This window comes from Dromiciops gliroides, chromosome 1, assembly GCF_019393635.1.
Source record: "Dromiciops gliroides isolate mDroGli1 chromosome 1, mDroGli1.pri, whole genome shotgun sequence".
NCBI classification, from domain to species: domain Eukaryota; kingdom Metazoa; phylum Chordata; class Mammalia; order Microbiotheria; family Microbiotheriidae; genus Dromiciops; species Dromiciops gliroides.
The window spans coordinates 92,507,101-92,529,111 of record NC_057861.1 but is presented as its reverse complement, the minus strand read 5'-3'; positions in this window follow the sequence as shown (position 1 = coordinate 92,529,111).

Genomic DNA, 22,011 nt, shown 5'->3' with positions numbered 1-22,011 from the left:
CAATGCAGTGTCATTCAAAGAACTGTGAATTTAGAGTCAGAATTCTTGGGGTTGAACCCTGCATATATTATTTACTGGCAGTGATGAAATTAAGGACTGTCTTTATCTATGCTGGGTGAATCAGATTAAAGGGGGGAGGGGGCCCTTCAGTAATCTCTACCTTTTTCAATCTTGAATATCCCTTTAGCAAAATGGCAGTTTAGAGTTTATCATGGAGAGTCCTATGTAAGTCATTATATGAGCATAAGTAATTATAACAGAAATCTTATAGTACATAGTACATTCAAAACATTTTACGTTCACTATTTCATATTGTTGTTTGTCCTTCAGTTTTGAAGAGGACCAGTGGCAGCACAGGTGAAGTCTTGACTTGTCCATGAATTAAATTTAAGTGAGGCAGAGTTGCACAAAGCCCCCAGCCTTACTCTCTCTTTCAGAATCATTGAGTCAGAGTCAGTGGCAGGACAAAAGTCAAGATGACTGGTGATGGTCTGGGATACAGTGGATGACCTTGGTGTCTTTGATGTCTGATCAAGCACTAAGCTATTCACAGCCCCTGCTTCAGCCCCTTTCACAGCCATTAGAACAAATTGTTCTCATCTACCCATTCTTCCAAGGGAAGTCTTCTCATGCTTGGGGTAGATACCCCCCTAAACTTGGGTTTAGCCCATCTCCTGAGATTGTTTTATTGTGGAGTAGCTGCTTCACATAGCATAGCTTCTGGAAGCCACATAGAATACATATGAACTTAGTGTTGAAAGACATTGTCATTCTCATTGTACCTTTTCTTTTTTGGCAGGGCAATGAGGGTTAAGTGACTTGCCCAGGGTCACACAGCTAGTAAGTGTCAAGTGTCTGAGGCCAGATGTGAACTCAGGTCCTCCTGAATCCAGGGCTGATGCTTTATCCACTATGCCACCTAGCTACCCCACTCATTGTACTTTTAAGGAAACACATGAAATTATTTTCCCAAGCTCACAGTGATGAACAGTATTAGAGCTGGACCCAGAAGCAAGGCATCTAGATGTTAGAGGGGATGGAGCACTTGGCCTGGAATCAGGAAGATTTGAATTAAAATTTGGCCTTAGACTCTTAATAGTTGTGTGATCCTGGGTAAGTCACTTAAACCTCTATTTGACTCATTTTTCTCAACTGTAAAATGGGTGTAATATAGTATCTACTTTCCAGGATGTTGTAAGGATCAAAAGAGATAATATTTAAGATAATAATAAAGACACTTAGCAAAGTGTCAAGCATATAGTACATGGTTAATAAATGCATGTTTCCCAGCTTCCTTTTGAATTCAATTCAGTGTTCTTTGCCCTCTACTATGCTATCACTATTCTTTAATTGATGACATTGATATAGCACTTTTTTTTTTCAGGGCAATGAGGGTTAAGTGACTTGCCCAGAGCCACACAGCTAGTAAATGTCAAGTGTCTGAGGGTGGATTTGAACTCAGGTCCTCCTGAATCCAGGGCCAGTGCTCTATCCACTGTGCCACCTAGCTGCCCCCAATACAGCACTTTAAAAGTTTTCAAAGAACTTTAATTGTATTAATCTAAGTATATTATCTAATCATAATAATGTGAGAAAAGTAATCTCATGGAATAATAGATAAAGAATCAGAAAACTTAGGTTCTAATTCTGGGTATAATAACTCTGCCTTTTGGCAAGTAACTTCCCACCTCTGCACCTCAGTTTCATCATCTCTAAAACAGGACTAAAAACACTTCCAGCATCTACCTCATGGGTTTGTGGAAAAGATAAGATTAGGTCTTTGATAGAAAACCTGTGAGAACAAAAATGTTTGATACAATTGCAAGACACTTATTAAGAAAATAGACTACAAATAATGTCCATACACGAATCCAGAAAATATCATTAAAAGGATCTTCATTCACTTTAAAATAATGTATAGTTTGAGGCAACAGTTATCCCACTACTAAGTTGTTTCTTTTTCTCCCTGAATTAAAACATAAGGCTTTGTGGAAGGACTTGCATGAACTGATGATGAGTGAGATGAGCAGAACCAGAAGAACATTATACACAGTATCATCAACATTATGTGTTGATTAACTGTGATAGACCAGATTCTTCTCACCAGTGCAATGGTAGAAGAAAGTTCCAATGTACTCATGATGGAAAAGGCTCCCCAAATCCAGAAAAAAAATGAACTGTGGAATATGGATGCTGATTGGACCATACTAATGAATAAATATGTTTAATGTTATTATGTATACACACACACACACACACACACACACATATATATATATATATATATATATATATATATATATATATATATAAAACACCTATATCAGATTACCTGCTGTCTAGGGGAGGGGGAGAGGGAGGGGAGGGAGGGAGAAAAATTGGAAATTGGAAATCTTATATAAACAAATGTTGAAAACTATTTCTACATGTAAGTAGAAAATAATAAAATACTTCTATTAAAAAAAAAACATAAGGCTTGGTCCTACTTTGGTCCCAATCTGGCTCAATCAAGACGTGTTTACTGAGTGCCTACAATGTTTCTCACACCAGCTAATTTGGAGCTACATGTTTGGCTGGCTGTATGTGAAATGAACAAATTCCTTCTTTATTTGTACGTTGAACAAATGAACCAGCCAAGGGTTTACGAATAGTGTGTGGGGGCACTTGTAATGATGAGTAGCAGAGGTATTAAGGGCTAGATTGAAAATTCATGGAGGAGAGGAGGAAGGAGACAAAGTTCCTAAGATTTTAATGGCTTGGTTTAGCAGATGGAAAGTTCATTTTAACTTCATTCAGTTGAGTTCAATAAAGATGTACTAATAACCGGTTGGTGGGGATGCTAAGGGAAATAAGACACAGAATCTGCTCTCAGGATGCTTATATGCAGAGGAAGAAGGTGGACAATGGGGTTGGATGAGCATGTAATGGACACCAGCTCATTTGCTTCCCCAATGAGATCAGTAAGTAATACAAATTATGAGTTGCTAAACACATTGTTAGGGGGAGTGACCACATCAGGAGGAAGCCTGATTAAAAAGGGTTGGTAAGTGACTATAAGGTAAGGAAGTACTATATGAGCAATGAGTGTGGGCAGCTGTTTCTTGCATTTTTTTAACTCTTAAAGGATGTTTGGGTCAAGTGAAAGTTTCTTTTCTTAAGATATATGGAATAAGGATAAGTTTACATCAAGGGTTCTTCATGGTGTGTGTGTGTGTGTGTGTGAGAGAGAGAGAGAGAGAGAGAGAGAGAGAGAGAGAGATGGACATATTTGACAATCTAATGAAGTCCTGATGGATCCTAACTCTGAATAATGCTTTTAAATATATGGAATTGAATACATAATATTATGAAGAAGAAAAATTACAGTGATATAATTTTGAATTTTTTCTACATTAAGAACACTTGTTTTGGGGGCAGCTAGGTGGTGCAGTGGATAAAGCACCAGCCCTGGATTCAGGAGAACCTGAGTTCAAATCTGGCCTCAGACACTTGACACTTATTAGCTGTGTGACCCTGGGCAAGTCACTTAACCCTCATTGCCCCGCAAAAACCAAAACAATACAAAACCAAAAACCAAAAAACACTTGTTTTATAAACACTGTAGAGGGAACTAGTATATAATGAGAGAGTAAAGATTAGAAAAAGAAGGAATTCAAAAGGTGAGGTATAAGCCCTGGAAAGGAGAATTACTACTTCTTTATCTAAGTCTAGACCTGTAGAGGAGAGGATGGATGAGGACATTGTGATTATCTAAGCTATAGAAGTGAGGAGAATAGAGGGCTCTAAATAAATAGCCTTTTTAAAGGGTATTCTGGATTGCTTGTGGAGTGGGAGTTGCTTGTGGGAAGTTTTGGAATTGATTTTATGGAAAATATGAAAGCAAGTCAATCAGGACAAAGATTGTTGTGTAGCAATAAAGGTCACCTGAGATTAGGTGAGATTTATTTTCTTAGTAAAAATACATCAATGAGTAATGTTAAATATAATAACCAACATTAATATACCACCTACTATGTGCCAGCCACTGTGCTAAGTGCTTTGCAAATATTTCATTTGATCCTCACCGCCAACCTGGGAGACAGGTGCTATGTCAGTCCCATTTTACATATGGACTATATCACAGATCCATTGGCATACTAGAAGCTTCAATTCACCAATATTTATTCAGCACCTCTTCAAGTACTGCAGGAGAGTGATGATGATTCCTTAGGTTTTCTCTCCTCCATGATAAACTCACATAGTTCCTCCAACTACCCTGAACATACCCTGATTTCTACTTCCCTCATCATCTTTCCTTCATAACCACTCTAGTTTACAATAATAGCTAGCATTTATATAGCACTTCAAGTCTTATGAAGCGTTTTATAATTGCTTTCTCATTTGATCTTCACAACAATCCTCAAAGGTAGGTGTTATGATTATCCCTTTTTACAAATGAGAAAACTGAGGCAGATAGAGATTAAGACACTTGCTTAGGGCCACATAACTAATAAGTATCTGAAGCTTGATTTTAATTTAGGTCTTTCTAACTCCAGGCCCTGAATTCTATCCAATGGGTTACCTAGTGGCCTAGTTTGTCAGTGTCTTCCCTAAAATATGGATCTAAGAACTGAAACCATTACTTTAGGTGTGTCATGATTAGGGAAGAGTATAGTGGGACCGTTCCCCTGGTGTTCTGAATGGTCTGCTTTCTTTAGGCAACATTGTTATCCCCCTACAGTGTGCTACATACTGACAGGCACATAGTAGGCACTTACAAATGCTGGCTGAATCTGAGAATCCATTGGTTATTAAAATGACATCCTAAAGGCATCCATCCAGGTGTTCTTGATGCCTGTGAACTGGAGATATGATAAGAGCTGTGATTTTTCATGGAAGTCTGTAAATAAATCATTCCAAATTCCTTCAAGGCTACAAAAGAACTAGAGCTTCTAATTTTAATATCCTGTCAAAGAAACTCCCATGGTGAAATTTCATAAATTCACTTTACTAACTTCCTTAAGAGAAAAAAAGCTTCAGTGGTCTTGATAAATTCTCACCTGTATTTCTAAGACACTTAAATATTTCAAACTTCTCACACATCCCGTAATCCTGCCCTGTGGTCGCAAATGGCTCACAGTATTTTCTTTGCTCAAATTGCATTATATATTTTTGGAGTTGCAGAGAATAACTTTGGGATAACTGCTTCCCTATGTGTGACAAACAGGATGATTTGGGATGAAAAGAATTGATAAAACTGCTTGTAAAAAGATTTCCTGGTTGTTGGTTTTTTTTCTTCTGGGAGGCAAAGGGCCCTTCTTGGCTGTGATGGACAGCTCTTCTTCTTGAGGAGGAGGTGAGATCTTGGTATGGAACAATGGTGACAAACTCAAAGAGTAGTGTGTGTGTGTGTGTGTGTGTGTGTGTGTGTGTGTGTGTGTGAGAGACAAAGCCATGCATGTGAATCTCTCATGTGAGAGGCATATTATAAAAACACATACCAACATTATCTATGTTCTATTGCATTTTATCCATTTTGTTAAATGTTGTTCAATTATATGTTAATCTGATTGGGGCCAGACTAGATAGTGTTGCTGATGGGCCACAGGGGTGAGACTGACATCTCTGGTGTAGTAGAAAGGACCCAGGACCCAAAGGTGGAAATCTCTGACCCTTGTTGATTCTTCACAACCTAACCCTTTCCTATTTTACAGTATTCCTGGAGTCTCTTTTTCTCTATGCACTATATGATTCAACTACACTAGTCTATTGCTCTTCCTCATATGTAACTCCCCATCTACTGACTCAATGTCTTTGTACTACAGGTTTTGCCCTCCATGCCCATGATTCTCTTTCGTCTCTCCTCCAACTTTTAGCAACCCCCCTGCAATTGCAGTTTCTGCTGGAGGTTCTTGTAGGTCTCTCCGATTCAGTTCCTTCCCTCTGAAATGACCACCAGCTACAACAAATTTCAAGTTCATGACTGCTTAAGTTCTCTCTTCCCCAAAAGAATGTCATTTGTGTGAAGCTGTAGACTATGTTACATATAACCTTTTTTTGTATTTCCAGCACTTAGCACAGCGACTGGCAAATAGTAACTGCGTAACAAATACTTTTTGATTGATTGATTGACTTTCTCTATATAAGCTCCTTAATAATAATCTAAATTTCCATAGCAATGTAAAGTTTTCTAAAGAAAATACATGCTCTTACTCCCCAAAGCCACTCTTCCAGTTTCCCCTATTTCTCTCAAGGGCAGCCAAGTTCAGAATTTCTGAATCTCCCCTTTCTCTTGTCCCCCATATCTGATTAGTGGGCAAGTATTATTTTAAAGATTATTTTTTATTTTTCAATTACATGTAAAGACAGTTTTTAACATTCATTTTAAAAAATTTTTGAGTTCAAATTTTCTTTCGCCCTCCCTCACCTCTCGCCTCCCTGAGACAGTAAGCAATTTGACAAACATGCAAAGCATATTACCATATTAATCATATTGTGAAAGAAGACACAGACCCAAAAGAAAAATAACACAAAAAATAAAGCAAACATTTCTTTATGCTTCAATCTTCATTGAGACTCCATCAGTTCTTTCTCTGGAGGCAGATAACATTTTTCATTGTGAATCCTTTGGACTTGTGTGGGACCTTTGTATTTCGGAAAGTAGCTAAGTCATTCACAGTTGATCATTACACAGTATTGCTGTTATGTTACTGTGTACAATGTTCTCTTGGTTCTCCTTACTTAAATTTGCATATGTTTGTACAACAAGCCTCTCCAGGTTTTTCTGAAGCCAACTTGTTCACAATTTTTTTTATATTATAGTAAAATTCCATAACAATTATATGTCACAACTTGTTCAGCCATTCCCCAATTGATGGGCATCCCCACCTCAATTTCCAATTCTTTGATGCTTTGTTTCTTCCCTTTTCTCCACCACATCGTAGTCATCATCATCATGATTGACATTTCTATAGTGCTTCAAGGTTTGCAAAGCACTTTGTATATGTTAACTTATTTGGTTCTCACAACAACTCTATAAGGTAAATGCTATTATTATCCCAATTTTACAGACAAGAAAACCAAGGTTGAGAGAAATTAAGTGGCTTAATTTAAAACAGCTTAACAGGTTGGATTTGAATTCAGGTCATCTTGACTCCAAGCCCAGCCCCCTTACCCGTTGCTCCAAAGAGCTGCTGCTCTCACAATAACCAATGAATCACTCAATAAACACATAGTAAGTGCCTACTATGTGCTAGGCACCTTGCTAACATCCTCATTATTTCTCACCTGGATATAATTTTAATTACCTAATTGATATCCCTGTGTACAGTCCTTCCCCTTTCAAACCCATTCTCCACCCAGCTGCCAAATCAACATTCACAATTGTGGGCATAACTCCTCTGTTTAAAAGGTAAAATACACATACCTCAATCTGTCCTTTAAAGCATCTCACACTCTGGTTTCAATCTTTCTTTACAGATTAATCATACATTACTCCACCATCACAGTCTCCATGCCAACCAGTATTTCCCTGTACATGCCAGTCTGTGTCTAGCCTCCCTTTATGTGCATAGGAGAATACTTCTTCATCACCTGTGCCTCGTTGAATTACTAACTCCCTTCAAACAATCGATCAATAAACACTTAATAAGTACCTCCTAAGTGTCAGGCACTGTGCTAAGCACTGAGGATACAAAAAAGAGTCAAAAGATATTTCCTGTCCTCGAGGAGTTTATAATCTAATAGGGGAGATGACGTGCAAGCACATTTTTACAAAGCAAGCTGTATACAGGATAAATAGGAAATCTCATTAATGAAGAGAAGGGAATTAAGAGAGAAAGGGAAAGGCCTCCATTAAAAGAGGGGACTTTAACAGGAACTCGAAGGAAAAGATGTCAGTAGGGAGAATACAGGAGGGAGAGGCATGAGGGACAGCCAGAAAAAAATGGAAATGATGGAATGTCCTGTTCAAGGAACAGCCACAAGGCCAATGTGCTCGGGTCCCACTTTCTACAGAAAGCATGTATTGTCTCACCAACCTCTAGTTTTTTGTACTCTCTTTTTCCATCTACTAGAAACTACTTTGTAATTACTGACTCTGTATTTCGTACATTCTTATCTATGCATGGGTTGTACTTGGAATTAATGAAAGATCCTCTAGGGCAGTTAGTTTCATTGTCTTTGAATCCTCAGTACCTAGCACAATGCCTGACATATGGTAGGCATTCAATAAATATTTATTGACTCAAATTTAATTGAAAATGCTTTTCTTACAACATACTTCTAAGTTAGGTAGTATAGGCATAGCCCAGAGATATTGTGAGTTCAGTTCCAGACCATCAAAATAAAGCAAGTCACATGATTTTTTTTGTTTGTTTCTTGGTGCATACAAAAGTTATGTTTACACTATACTGTAGTCTATTAAATGAGCAACAGTACAAAGTACACACCTTAATTGAAATTACTTTATTGTTAAAAAATGTTAACCATCCTGTGAGCCTTTAGCAAGTTATAATCTTTTTTGCTGGTGAAGGGTCTTGCTTTGATGTTGGCAGCTGCTGACCAATCAGGGTGGTGGTTGCTGAAGATTTGAGGGTGGCCATGACAATTTAAAAAGATAAGTCAACAACAAAGTTTGTCACATCGATTGACTCTTCCTTTCACTTGAACACTTGACTGGCCTAATTTGAATATTGTGTCTCAGGGAGGCAGCTAGGTGGCGCAGTGGATAAAGCACCAGCCCTGAATTCAGTAGGACCTGAGTTCAAATTTGATCTCAGACACTTGACACTTACTAGCTGTGTGACCCTAGGCAAGTCACTTAACCCCCATTGTCCTGCAAAAAAACCAAACCAAACCAAAACAAAACAAAACAATATTGTGTCTCAGGGAATAGTAAGGCCCAAAGAGAGGGACAGAGATGGGGAGCAGCCAATTGGTGGAGCACTCAGAACAAACATTTATCAATTAAGTTAGTTGTCTTATAGGGGCATGATTCGTGGTGCCACAAAACAATTACAATAATAACATCAAAGTTCTCTGATCACAGATAACCATAAAAGATGTAATAATGAAAAAGTTTGAAATATTTAGAGACTTCCCAACATGTGACACAGAGACACAATGTGAGGGCATGATGTTGGAAAAGAGGCACTGATAGACTTGTTTGATGCAGGAGTGCCATAAACCTTCAATTTTTAAATAATGCAATATCTATGAATATCTATAAAAAAAGGTATGCCTGCACAGATACTATTATCCTCATTCTGCAGATGAGTAAACTGAGGATCAGAGAGCCAAGACTTGAATTCAGAATTTCTGACTCTAAGAACAATTCAATTACCACTATAAAACACTGCCTCTTGAGGATATAAACTTCATTTTCTTCATTTGCAAAATGAATAATGGCAACATAGAGGTAGATCTAGAAAGCAGTTTGGATCTCATCAAATCTAACACCTTCTCACAGATATGGAAAATGTGGCTCAGGAAGTCAGTTGACTTGTGTGAATTTCCACAGGTAGTTTCAGAAGCTGAATTCGAATCCATATCCTCTCACTTTAAAACCATTGTTCTTTTAATTTCTTATTCGACAAATGTCATAATAAAATCTCACATTTATGCATGTGGTAATACTGTTGCCTATTATTATCACCATTTAAATGAGGAAATTGAGTCTGACAAGCTAATAATAATAATAATAATAATAATAATAATAATAATAACTGGCATGTATACATCACTTTAAGATTTGCAAACCACTTTATAAATATTAGCTAATTTTATCCTCAATACAGCCCTTCAAGGTAGATGCTAGTATTATTCCTGTTTTACAAAGTAAAAAAAAAAAATGAGGTAGATAGAGGCTTTGTGACTTGCCTGGAATCACACAGGTAGAAAGTACCGGAGGCCAGATTTGAATTCAGGTCTTCCTGACTCCAGGCCCAGCACTCTATCCACTAAAGTATCTAGCTACTCTGTAGGGGGGAAAAAATCACTTACTTATGATTTCTCTGAGGTAGGGTTTGAAATGAAGGCTTGTGCCTCCAGGTAAGGTACTCTAATTATTATACCACAGTGCCTATAGCTATGAGGAAAACAAATGAAATAACAACAGTTCTTTGTATCTGTAAAGTACTATTAAGTGTAATTATAAAAAGTCAATCTATTTGTAGGGCAGCTGGGTAGTGTAGTGGATAGAGCAGTGGGCCTCGAGTCAGGGAAACCTGCAGTTCAAATATGACCTTAGATATTTACTAGCTGTGTAACCCTGGGCAAATGACTTAATCCTTTTTGCCTCAGTTTCCTCATATGTAAAATGAGCTGGAGAAGGAAATGGTAAAGAATTCTACTATCTTTGCCAAGAAAACCCCAAATGGACTGACAAAGACTCAATTTTCCAGACAATCACCTTAGGGGGAGACACATACTCTAGCTGGTTAGAGAAGAAAACTTGTCTGTAAGTACTGGTAAGAGACATGTTTTCTAAGAAGCAAGTTTGGTGCTTTTTTCCTAGTGGAGGTTCAGGGGTCTTCATTTTACAAATGAGGAAAAAAAGTCAGAGAGAAGCTCCACAAATTGTCAAAGGTTATATAATGAACTTGGGGAAGAACCAGATTAGGAACTCCCATCTCTGATTTCCAACTCTACTACTCTACTACACCAAGTTTTTTTGTTTTTGTTTTGTTTTGTTTTGATTTTTTCCTGATGACAGTTGGGAAGAAAAATAAGGAAAGAAGAGAAAAATACAAAGACATCAAACTGAATTAATGCTGTGGTTCATACTAGGTATCTTTGCCTGTCTGTAGCTAAGGAAACCTTTCATTAACAGTTAAATGATCTCTCAGTGTTTCATTTCATTGTAATCTCAAATCTGAGCTAATATAGAATCCTGAACCAGGGCTTACTACATTAGTCAACAGTGTGATATGACAACCAAGGAAGTTATTTCAATTTGGGGGCTATATTAAGAGAAGCACAGCACCCAGGAACAGGATGGCTATGGAATCTGCAATGAAAGGCCACATTTGGAGTATCATGTTCAGTTCTGAGTTCCATATTTTAGGAAAAGATGGAGAGCATACATAAGAAAGCAAAAATAATGGGGAAAGACCTTGAATTCAAGGCAAGTTAAGATTAGTTAAAGGAAATGGTGGCCTGGAGAATAGAATATTTGAAACACAAGGAGCAAGTATAATGGATTTCAGGTTCATGAGGGGTTTCCCTTGCAAGAAGGATTAGACTTCTTCTTGACCTCAAAAGAACAATGGGTGAAAATTAGAAATGGACAAATGTTAATACATAAGGCTATTAAGATGAACATATTTAATATACAAAGATATAAGGATAAATAAAAAATTCCAATAATCAGATCCACCAAAAACTGGAACTAGTTGCTTTCAGAGGTAGTGGGTGCCCCTTTGTTATTGTTCACTTGTTTCTGTTGTGTCTGACTCTTTGTGACCCCATTTGAGATCTTCTCGACAAAGATACTGAAGTAGTTGATCGTTCCTTCTCCAGATCATTTTAGAGATGAGTAACTGAGGCAAACAGGATTAAGTGACTTGTCCAGGTAGTATCTGAAGCTAAATTTTAATTCAGGAAGATGTCTTCCTGACTTCACACCCAGCATTCTATACACTGTGCCAACTAGCTGCCCCTTTATCTGTCCATATTGAAACAAAGGCTATATAGCCATTGGTAGTGTAATCATTGGAATGACACCAGCTGCTGGACCTACTGTAGGAAAGCTCTGCCATGAGGAGAAGGTATCTGAGGGCAAGCCATGCGTCTTTTCTTTGGCATCAGAAAGTGACGTTTGCTTGTGGGAGGAAGAAGGGGAGGGGCTGGCTCTCTCGATTTTTTTTGCCAGGACTCTGATGGAGAGCGGCGGAGCAGGAGAACTGTAGCTCCCTGAGATAGATAACTGAATCTAGGCCTCTTTCTCTCTCTCTTCACCAAATTCTTATTCTCCTTAATAAATGCTTAGAAGTCTAACTCTTGCTAAAGCTTATAATTTATTGGTGAATACTCATTAGATATTTTAGACAGACTAGCTAGAATTTTAGCCCCCTTATAGTACGTATGTAGAGAAAATTATTGTTCAGGTATATATTAAACCAGAAAGCCTCTGAGATCCCTTTAAACATTTAGATTTTGTGAATTACTGTTAACGTATATGAATGGACATCATGAATCAATAAACAAAACTGCACTAATTGAGAAACATTGTAATATAACAAAGTCAGAAGATCTGAGGTTGAATTTGGGTCTTGATAATTACTAGCTGGGTGAATTCTTTAAAATCTTTTCAATCCTCAATTTTCTCACCTATAAATTAAGAATAATACTATTCTTAGTTGCCACATCAGAGGGTTGTTGTGAGTATAGCCCTTGGTTACTGAGCCTCATGAATTGATAGTGCTGATATGAAGATGAAGAATTCAAACTGGTGCTATCTCATATCTGACCAGTTGTTGATCTGCCCTTAATTTGGCTTTCTGATACTATCTTTTTAGAAAATGTTGGATGGGAGAAGCCAATAAGAAAGTTTCTTCTCTATCTTGTGGCACATGGGTAGCCAGGGTCCAAAATCCACCTGATCTCCTGATGACAGCTTTCCTGCTCTTTTCTGAAACTTTTGTCATCAATGCTGATTATAGACTTGTAAGAGTTATGCAGTGTCATACATAATGATGAGAGTTGATGGTGACAGTTGGCAAGACAATATAAGCACAATACTGGGACATATCTCATTCTCCATCTCCATTTTGGGTGAGTAAGCAGCTCCCCATTAACAACCAAACTCAGCTGAGCTCCATCTCTCCTTTACTACCATAGGTGAGAGAGTAAAAGTGAGACGGAACCGATTCTGTCTCTTTAATTGGCAACATAAGCCATTGGCTTCATCTTATACAACAAACTGCTCCCACTCCCTAATCTTTGCCAAATTCTTCACTGTCTTTTCATTGCTATCATTTTATCTCTCTTTATATGAAAGAAATTCCCAAAGGTGCTAAATCTTTGTCTGGTATAATTAATACTAATTATGTTGTTGTTGTTCGGTCATCTCTACCTTTCTGTGACCCCATTTTGGGGTTTTCTTAGCAGTGATACTGTTAGAATGGTTTGCCATTTCCTTTTCCAGCTCATTTTACAGATGAGGAAATGAGGTAAACAAGGTTAAGTGACTTGCCCAAGGTCACCCTGCTAGTAAGTGTCTGAGGCCAGATTTGAACTCAGAAAGAGGAGTCTTCCTGACTCCAAGCCCGGTGCTTTACCCACTGCATTATCTAGCTGCCCATAATCAATACAAGAACTTCTTGTTTAGCTTATTTAGCTGAACAAAGTTCCCATTATGACCCACCAACCGAGCATCTGAGTACTTCTCCGGTTGCTGGTGTCTGTTTCATACCTAGAGGATAGGAGTGATATCAACAGTCTCAGCCTTTATTCTACTTAGCCAACAAAGTCTAGAAAAATGACTCAATACCTTTAAAGAAAAAAAGAAGAAAAACCTAGCCTATACTACATAGAGGGAGAGGTTAGCATATTGCTCCTACCACAACCTTCTTTAGGGATTAGGATATTGAACAACCTTCTTTAGCATGCAGGGAAATATCAAATATCGTCCATAGATAGATAGGTCATTCATCTATTTGTCTCACCATTAACTATTATAAGAAAACCCCCATCCAGAGGCACAAATCAGGGGATTCCACCTATAAGGTTACTCCCAGTTGTTAGTGCTTTCTCTCCCTTGAATTAAATTGTATTGTTTTACATTTACTTAGATTTGTATCTGTTGTTTATCCCCAAGCAGAGTGAACATTCCTCAGATACACTTCCAGGGCAGGAAATTTTTAATTTTTTGTCTTTGTAATCCTTGCAACTAGCAGTATCTTTTGGGTAGTAGGTGCTTAATAAATGTTTGATGAATAGAATAGAGTAGAATCTTAGAAAGTCATGGCCAATTTCCCTAAATATCTGTATTGCAATTCTATTCATTAGATCATTCTAAAAATGTCTCTTCTATCCATTTAGGAGAGAAGAGCTCTTCAGAAGGCAAACAGGCCAGCCAGTGTAACATATAAATAATGACCCATGGGCGTGATCATTTGGAACCTTTAATAGCTGATGAGCCATTATTTCTTCCTATCATCAATGCATCTAAAAAATGTTATACCATCACCTTGTTCAACCTCCACCATAAAATTAATTACCTTAGGATAGACCCCATTTAATTGCTCATAAAATTGATCTGACTTTTCAGCTTTTATAGCAACTAGTATGTCATCAACAAAGTGCCTAGAATAAATAAGACACTCATTATCTGTCTCTAGTTTTTTTTTTTAAGTCACTGAATGATAATAAGAATAACTCACATTCATATAGCAATTTCAGGTTTATAAAAACCACTTTGCTCATATACCTGTGAGGTAGTTTTATAAATAGTATTATCCTCATTATACCGATGGGGAAACTGATGCTAAGGCATTTTGAAGTGAAAACAACAATAAGAACATACGATTATTAAGGGTCTCTCTTGTGCCAGCTCCTCTGCTAGGTGCTAAGGATATAAGTGCAAATAATGAATTAACCTCTTCTCCTAAGAAGCTTACATTACAGGGGGGCAGATAATAGGTGACTACCTGAGTATTGCAGGATAAATGTAAAGAGAATAAGTATAAATAAATACAAAGTAGTTAAGCAGAAAGTAGTTTGGGAGAGATAGCTCTAACAGTTGTGGGAACCAGGCATATCCTTATACAGAAGTTGTTTCTTGAATTGTATCATAAGAAAGTAAAAGAAGGAATTGTATGAGCCAGTGATAAGGAGGGATTGAAGGATAGCCAGCCTCTATTCTAGGCTCACAAAGGACCACAGGATTGCATGGTTCTATTGCTGCTGTTCAGTCATTTCTGGCTCTCCATGATTCTGTTTGGTGTTTTCTTAGCAAAGACACTAGGGTGATTTGCCATTTCCTTCTCCAGCTCATTTTACAGATAAGATACTGAGGCAAACAGGTTTAAGTGACTTGCCCAGGGTCACACTGCTAGTGTCTGAGACCATATTCAAATTAGGAAGATGAGTCTTCCTGACTTCAGGCCCAACACTCTATCCACTGTACCCACCTAGCTGCACCATTCTAGGGCATGACAATTAGATATGTCTTGAACAGTTACCCAAGTCTGAGAAGCAGGCCCTCAGGACTGGACCAAGTGTGTTAAGAGTTCTGAGTCTTGGGAGTACTGGCACATAAGTTACAACATGATTTATCCAGGATACAAGGAGTTGATTTCCAACTGACCACTCCTTAGAAATCTTTTCCCTCTGATATTGTATGCTATTTTGTTTGGCACATCTCTAATCAATAAATAATGATAATAATTCATCTTTTTTATTCTTCTGTACCTGTTTTGTACTCATCCCCCCTTCCCCTTCTCCTTCCCCTTCCCCTTCCTCTTTCTCTTCCTCCCCTCCTCTTTCTCCTTCTCCTCCTCCTTATTCTCAACTATGTCTACATCACATCCTGCTTCTGGACTGTGAACCTATAAAGTCAAATGACTATACAATTCAGAATTATAATGGCTCTTACTAGTTATTTAATGCAATACGACCATATTATTCTCATCACATCTAATAAGTGACTTATTCACAGTTCACAAAGGTAGTTAATGGGAAGGCTGTGATTTGAACTTGAGACTTGCTATAAAGAAAAACAACATCATGAATAACAAACTTTTATAACACTCAGATCTGTCTAGACAAAGAATGTGTGGAAGGATAACTGAATTTCTTCTTGTTGGAGCTTCTCAAGCAAAGGCTGGATGGCCACTTGTCTCAAATATTGTTAGCAGAGGAAATCCTATTTCCAGTTGTGTTGGACTAGATATCCAATGACAAATATGGCATTGTATGAACCCAGGTCTTTTAGCTTAAAATCTAGAACTCCTTTTTCTACATTATACAGAAGGAAGGAAGGAAACAAACATTTATTAAGCACCTACTATTGTCAGGCACTATGCTAAGCACTTTACAAATATTATCTCATCTAATCCTTACAACAACCCTGGGAGGTGCAATTAGTATCACCGCCATTTTACAGTTGAAGAAACTGAGACAGAGGGTAACGTGACTCATGTAGGGTAATTCAGCTAGTAAATATCTGAATCTAATTCTGAACTCAGGTCTTCCTGACTCCAGACCCAGGGTTCTATTTTCTGCGCAATCTAGCTGCCTCCTAATACCTAAATTTTGCGTCTTCTCCAGCACCAATGGGCAGGATTCTGCATACAATAAACATTTATCAAGCATTTTAAAATCCAATTACACCTAACAGTTCAAGATTGCAAGCCAATAAGGATTTTTTTTTAAAAAGCCATCCCAGTTCGCCTTGGTACTGGGTTTTAGTCTTTCCCCTTTTGGTTACAGAAAATCAGCTTAACCCTCATTGGGGCAGCCATTGGTGTTGGCACTAGGTCTAGTGGAAGGAACAGTGGAATTGGGCTCAGATAATCAGAGTATGAATTTCTGTTCTACCTACCACTTACTACTTAGGTTACCCCAGGTAAGTCATTTTACCCCTTTCCATCTGTTTCCCTGTTTTATAAAATGAGAGAATTGGACGGAGGCGGCTCCAAGCAGCTCGAGCAGACTATAAATGGTTTCCTGAATTCCTGTCTGAGAGCCTCTGCTTCAGACAGTTCAGAATTGTCTCCTTGAACATTACTGAGCTTGAATTTCAGTCTTCTTTTAATTTGACCTGATATCTTATTCAACTCAGGAGGCTATCTTCCTCCAGCTCACCAGATTATGGCTTCACCACCTTTTCAGGAAGGTTTATCACCTGCTACCCCCACACCTCTCACCTCAGACACAAGAGTGAAATAACAATGTTGCTTCCACTCTGCCTCCTAATGAAATCCCCCTAGCTACTCAGCAAAAGCCCTTGCTAAAGGAATGGGAGAGAGATTAAGCAATGGCCTGCCAGGGCAGGGTGCAGTGGTCAGGTGAATAGAGAGATAAGCAATTCAGTTCTTATCAGCCCCAGAAGGAAAACATGAATTTCTGGCACTGAAAGAAGATTAAAACCACAATACCCCTTCTGGGGGACCCCAAACCCATCAGCTCTGGATTTGACAATCCCAGGATTGCCATGGAGCTGTTGAGCACTGCTCGTTGTCTGGTGTTCACCCCGCTGCCCACATTGGATAAGTTACATGGTCCCTTGCCCTCTCTGCCCACGCCACCTCCTTTTATGTTGCTTTTCTAGCTATTATAAGCTCCCACATGTATTCCTCTTTTTGTATGCTTTTATGTCTCTTTTTCTCTCTCCCACCTTCTATTCCTATCTCTGTAGCCTCTCCTCTTTCTTTCTCCATCACTGGTTCTCTCCCTTATCATCCCTTTTCTTACCACCTCTCCCCCTACCAAATCCCAGTGAATCCATTAAACATGCCAGCTCTGAGAGTGTAGTGGGAACTATCCTTTTCTCCTAGGAGGACTAGACTTATTCTATCTAGTTCCAAAGATGTGAGTGGGAATTAGAGGTAAATATAAATTCAGTGGAAGGATTACCTTTCAATTACAGTTGTCCAGAAATTGAATGGGCTGTTTATTAAATAGTGAGAAATCTCAATCCCTGGACTATAACAATAATAATATAACAAACATAAATTGAAAACTCGCTGTGTTCAAAGCCCTGAGGATAATATAAAGTTTACCTCAGTCCTAAAGAAAATAGTCTTTCCAGCACACCACCAAGAACTGCAGAGGATGAGGTCAGTTTTCAAGATGACTTCCTAAGGATTTATACCCCAAGAAAGAGGTGCATTCTGAGGTCCTTTCTAATTTGGATTCTATGAATCCTATGCCTTGGATTCTAGTCAGAGTTCACCACTAAGTATCTGTGTAACTCTGGTTAAGTCCCATTCTCTCTTTGGTCTTTAATTTCTTCATCAGTTGCATGGAAGCAAGGCAGGAGGAGTTAATATTGAAGGCTACTTCTGACTCAAAATGTCTTAAAGGTGTATAAACACTCAAAACACAACTTATTTGTTTTATTTATATATGAATTTATGATGTTGTTGCTTACTTTGCATTATGAATGACTAATGCATCATGGGAGTAATTTGATCCATAATTCAAATGACCCTGTGGCCACTGAATAGCTAGAATACTGTACAAAGTTTGATCTCTTTCCTGCCCTACAATAGAATATAAGTACCAATGTGAAACAGAATTCTCATTAGCTCGGAATGGATGGGTATAACTGTGTCTTTTCTCTCTCTGTCTCTATCTCTATTTTTCTCTTTCTCTTCCATGCCATTTCATAGCTATCGTCAGGTACCTCATTCCAGAAATTGGACTTGGAATCAGGAAGATTTAAGTTCAAATTCTACCACAAACATATACTAGCTGTGTGACCATAGAGAAGTCATTTGACCTGTATGTCTCAGTTTCCTTGTCTGAAAAATGGGGATATGCCACCTATCTTTCAGTGTTGTGAGGATAAAATGAGAAAATATTTGTAAAGTGTCCTCCCAGCTTTAAAGAACTATAGAAATTCTAGCATTTCATATGATTCTCTCTCTTTTGCATCAAATAAGACAGTTGAATGGTCTCGTTTTGTTTTGGTTTTTTGTTGTTTTTTATCTCTGGGCATTCACCCACACTATACTCTTTGCCAAGACTCACATAATTCTCATCTATGCCTCTTGAAATCCTTCTCTTTATTTAAGGCCCAGCTCATGTCCTCTATGAAGCCTTCCCTGATTTCTGGTTTTGTCAGCAGCAACTGATATTTGCTACTGAAACATTTCAGCCCATGAGAAAGACCAGACCACTGATGCTGATAAAAATAAGAGATATTACATATGAAAATATATTTAACTTAAGACAATTGGTTGTGCAGGGGAGGGACACAGAAAGAGTGGTAAGGAAGAGGACGTATTGACACTATAGTCACTTGGTAGAAAAATACAAAACCATATATGTGGAGGAAATGGTATACAACTGAAAGTTAGCCAGAAAAGGGATTTTGTCTTTGGATAAAATTATTTTTGAGGCCATAGAAGGAGGAGGTAAAACAAGATCAATTTTGATGAGAGAAACTCTCTTAATACCCAGAACAATGTACAGGTCATATGAGACTCTTGCCCTCCACTGTTCACAGTTTGGTTCAGGCACACATGCTTTATTGAACACAATAAAAAAGAGCAGCATTGCTAAGGAAGGCATGGGAAATGGGGTGAAAAAGAGAGAAGGAGTATGTATGATTGTCTTATCAACTCTAATGTCATAGGCAGTACCAATCAGTGAGGTTTCATGGAAGATTGGAGTTTCTAGTTCCACAGATTATGGAAAACAGAGAAGATATCAGGGTATAACAAAGATCTATCCAAGAAAGACTAGGGGGAAAAAGAGGTTTTAGACCATACCACAAACCCTATCTAAAAGGAATCTCTCTCCTTCTTGCAGGATAATGCATTTCTCTTTTTCTTTTCTCCCAGTCAATATCTATAAACATGCAATTTGTTTACATGGGATTTGTAAACATGTTACATCCATCTCGATGATACACTCCTGAAGGTCAGGGACTATATTGTTTTCCATCTTCATATCCCCAAATTCTGAGTAGTGTCTTTTCATATAACACTTGATCAGCATTTATTGAATCAAAATGAATTGATTTGAATTCTTCTCACATTCACTAACCTCCCTGACAAGGGCTATAAGCAACCATCAAGCTTCAGGCAAAAGTATTCTCCCATTTGAGAAGGCAGGAATAAACAAAAAAAGCAAAGGTATTACAATGGACACAGAGCTATGTTCAGGCAGTAGCAGGGTGCCTAATTGACTCTGACAATCACTTTTAAATAGACAGAGTGAATTGGTAAAATACCCTTGAGACACACATGGGAAATGCAAATTTTGGATCAGTTCAATAACTGAATGCCAACCTAGTCTCCTACAGAAGGTGGCAAGCCTACTTTCCTCACTCTGAACTTTGTGATGTGAAAGGGTGGACTTCAGGTACATCTGCTAGAGATAAGATATGATGCATGGTCCAATTTTCAGAAGAGATAAAGGAAGCAGCCCAGTTTGGAGTACAGTATAAAATGTTTCAGGAATTTTCTCTTCTGGAAAACAAAGCAAAAAAAAAAAAAAGAAGAAGAATGCAAAGGAAAAAAAACAATCATTCTTGGGGCAGCTAGGTGGCACAGTGGATAAAGCACCGGCCCTGGAGTCAGGAGTACCTGAATTCAAATCCGGCCTCAGACACTTAACACTTACTAGCTGTGTGACCCTGGGCAAGTCACTTAACCCCAGTTGCCTCACTAAAAAAACAAACAAACAAACAAAAAAACAAAAACAAAAAAAACAATCATTCTTTTCTGAAGCTGGTCATATGTGCCTAAAAAGCCCTCATCCCAGATTTATTCTCCAAGCCAGGCCTAATGGAAAGAACATGAAATGTGATTTAGGACTGTGCTCAAATTGCAGCTTTGTCAGTTATTAGCCATGTTATCATGGGGACCTTTAATCGGCTCCATTGGCCTATCTCCACAATGCTGGAAATCACCATAGTGCCTACTTTCTTTTTTTGTTTGTTTATTGTGGTTTGGTTTTTTGCAGGGCAATGAGGGTTAAGTGACTTGCCCATTGTCACATAGCTAGTAAGTCTCAAGTGTCTGAGTCCAGATTTAAACTCCTGAATCCAGGGTCAGCATTTTATCCACTGTGCCACTTAGTTGCCCACCTACTTTCTTTACATGCAGCCAAGCAGTCAACCTAGACTATCTGGACTTGGGACACCCAGCATCCCTGAATCAATGAATTCACAAGCATTAATTAAGTGCCTAATGTGAGCTGGTTGGAGGCTAGGTCCTGGAGATTGAAGGAGAAAAACAAAACAGTACTTGACCTCAAGGAGTTTCCGATCTAAATAATGGTTCTAAGATTCTAGCCCTAATCTTCCCACTTACTAACTTTGGGGCTTTGAACTTGTTTCCTCATTTGTGAAAAGGAAATTTGCCAATGACATCATGTTTTGTTTTGTTTTGTTTTTCCTGAGGATCAGATGAGATGATGAAAGTTAGAATGTTTTTTCAGCATAAGAGATTGTTATGTGAAACTTCTTGATCATCAAGGTGCTTGATAAACAAGCCTATCCTGGGAACAAATTGACTTGATTCCCTAGAAGGTTGTTATTGTAAGGGACCTTGCACTTAATTCATTAAGCAATCATGTTCAAGGCACCATGTTAGGAGCCAAGCCTACGAAGAATAAAAGACAAGACAATCGATTCCCTTGTGAACTCAGAATCTCCTGGAGTAATACATATATACACGTTCATAAGTAAATAGAAAGTAATTGGAAGAGGGAGATCATCTCAAATTCAGGAACAATTAGGATTCTAGTTTGTTTGGGGTATAGAGCACTTGAATGAGTGAAGCATGAGACAGGGATAGAGAAACAGACATGGACTGTGAAATGCCTAAAAGCTGGAGATCACTGAACCTAATCATCTCACTTGACACAATAGAAAATTGAAACCCAGAAAGAAGGCAGCATTTATTAAGTACTTACTGTGTTCTAGGAGCTTTAGGAAAATTATCTTATTTTGTCCTCACAACAATTCGAGAAGGTAAGTGCTATTGTTATCTCTATTTTACAGTTGAGGAAACTGAGGCAGGCAGCACCTAAGTGACATGCCCAGGGTTACCCAGCTTGAGGTAGAATTTGAACTCAATGAGGGGCAGCTAGGTGGCGCAGTGGATAGAGGACTGTCCCTGGAGTCAGGAGTACCTGAGTTCAAATCCGGCCTCAGACACTTAACACATACTAGCTGTGTGACCCTGGGCAAGTCACTTAACCCCAATTGCCTCACTTAAAAAAAAATATATATGAACTCAATGACTTGCCTAAGGTAACACAGCAACTTAGCAGCATAACTGGGAAATGAGCCTAGGCCTGTTGGCTCTGAGATAATTGTTTTGTTATACCAAACTGGATGAGAATCATAAT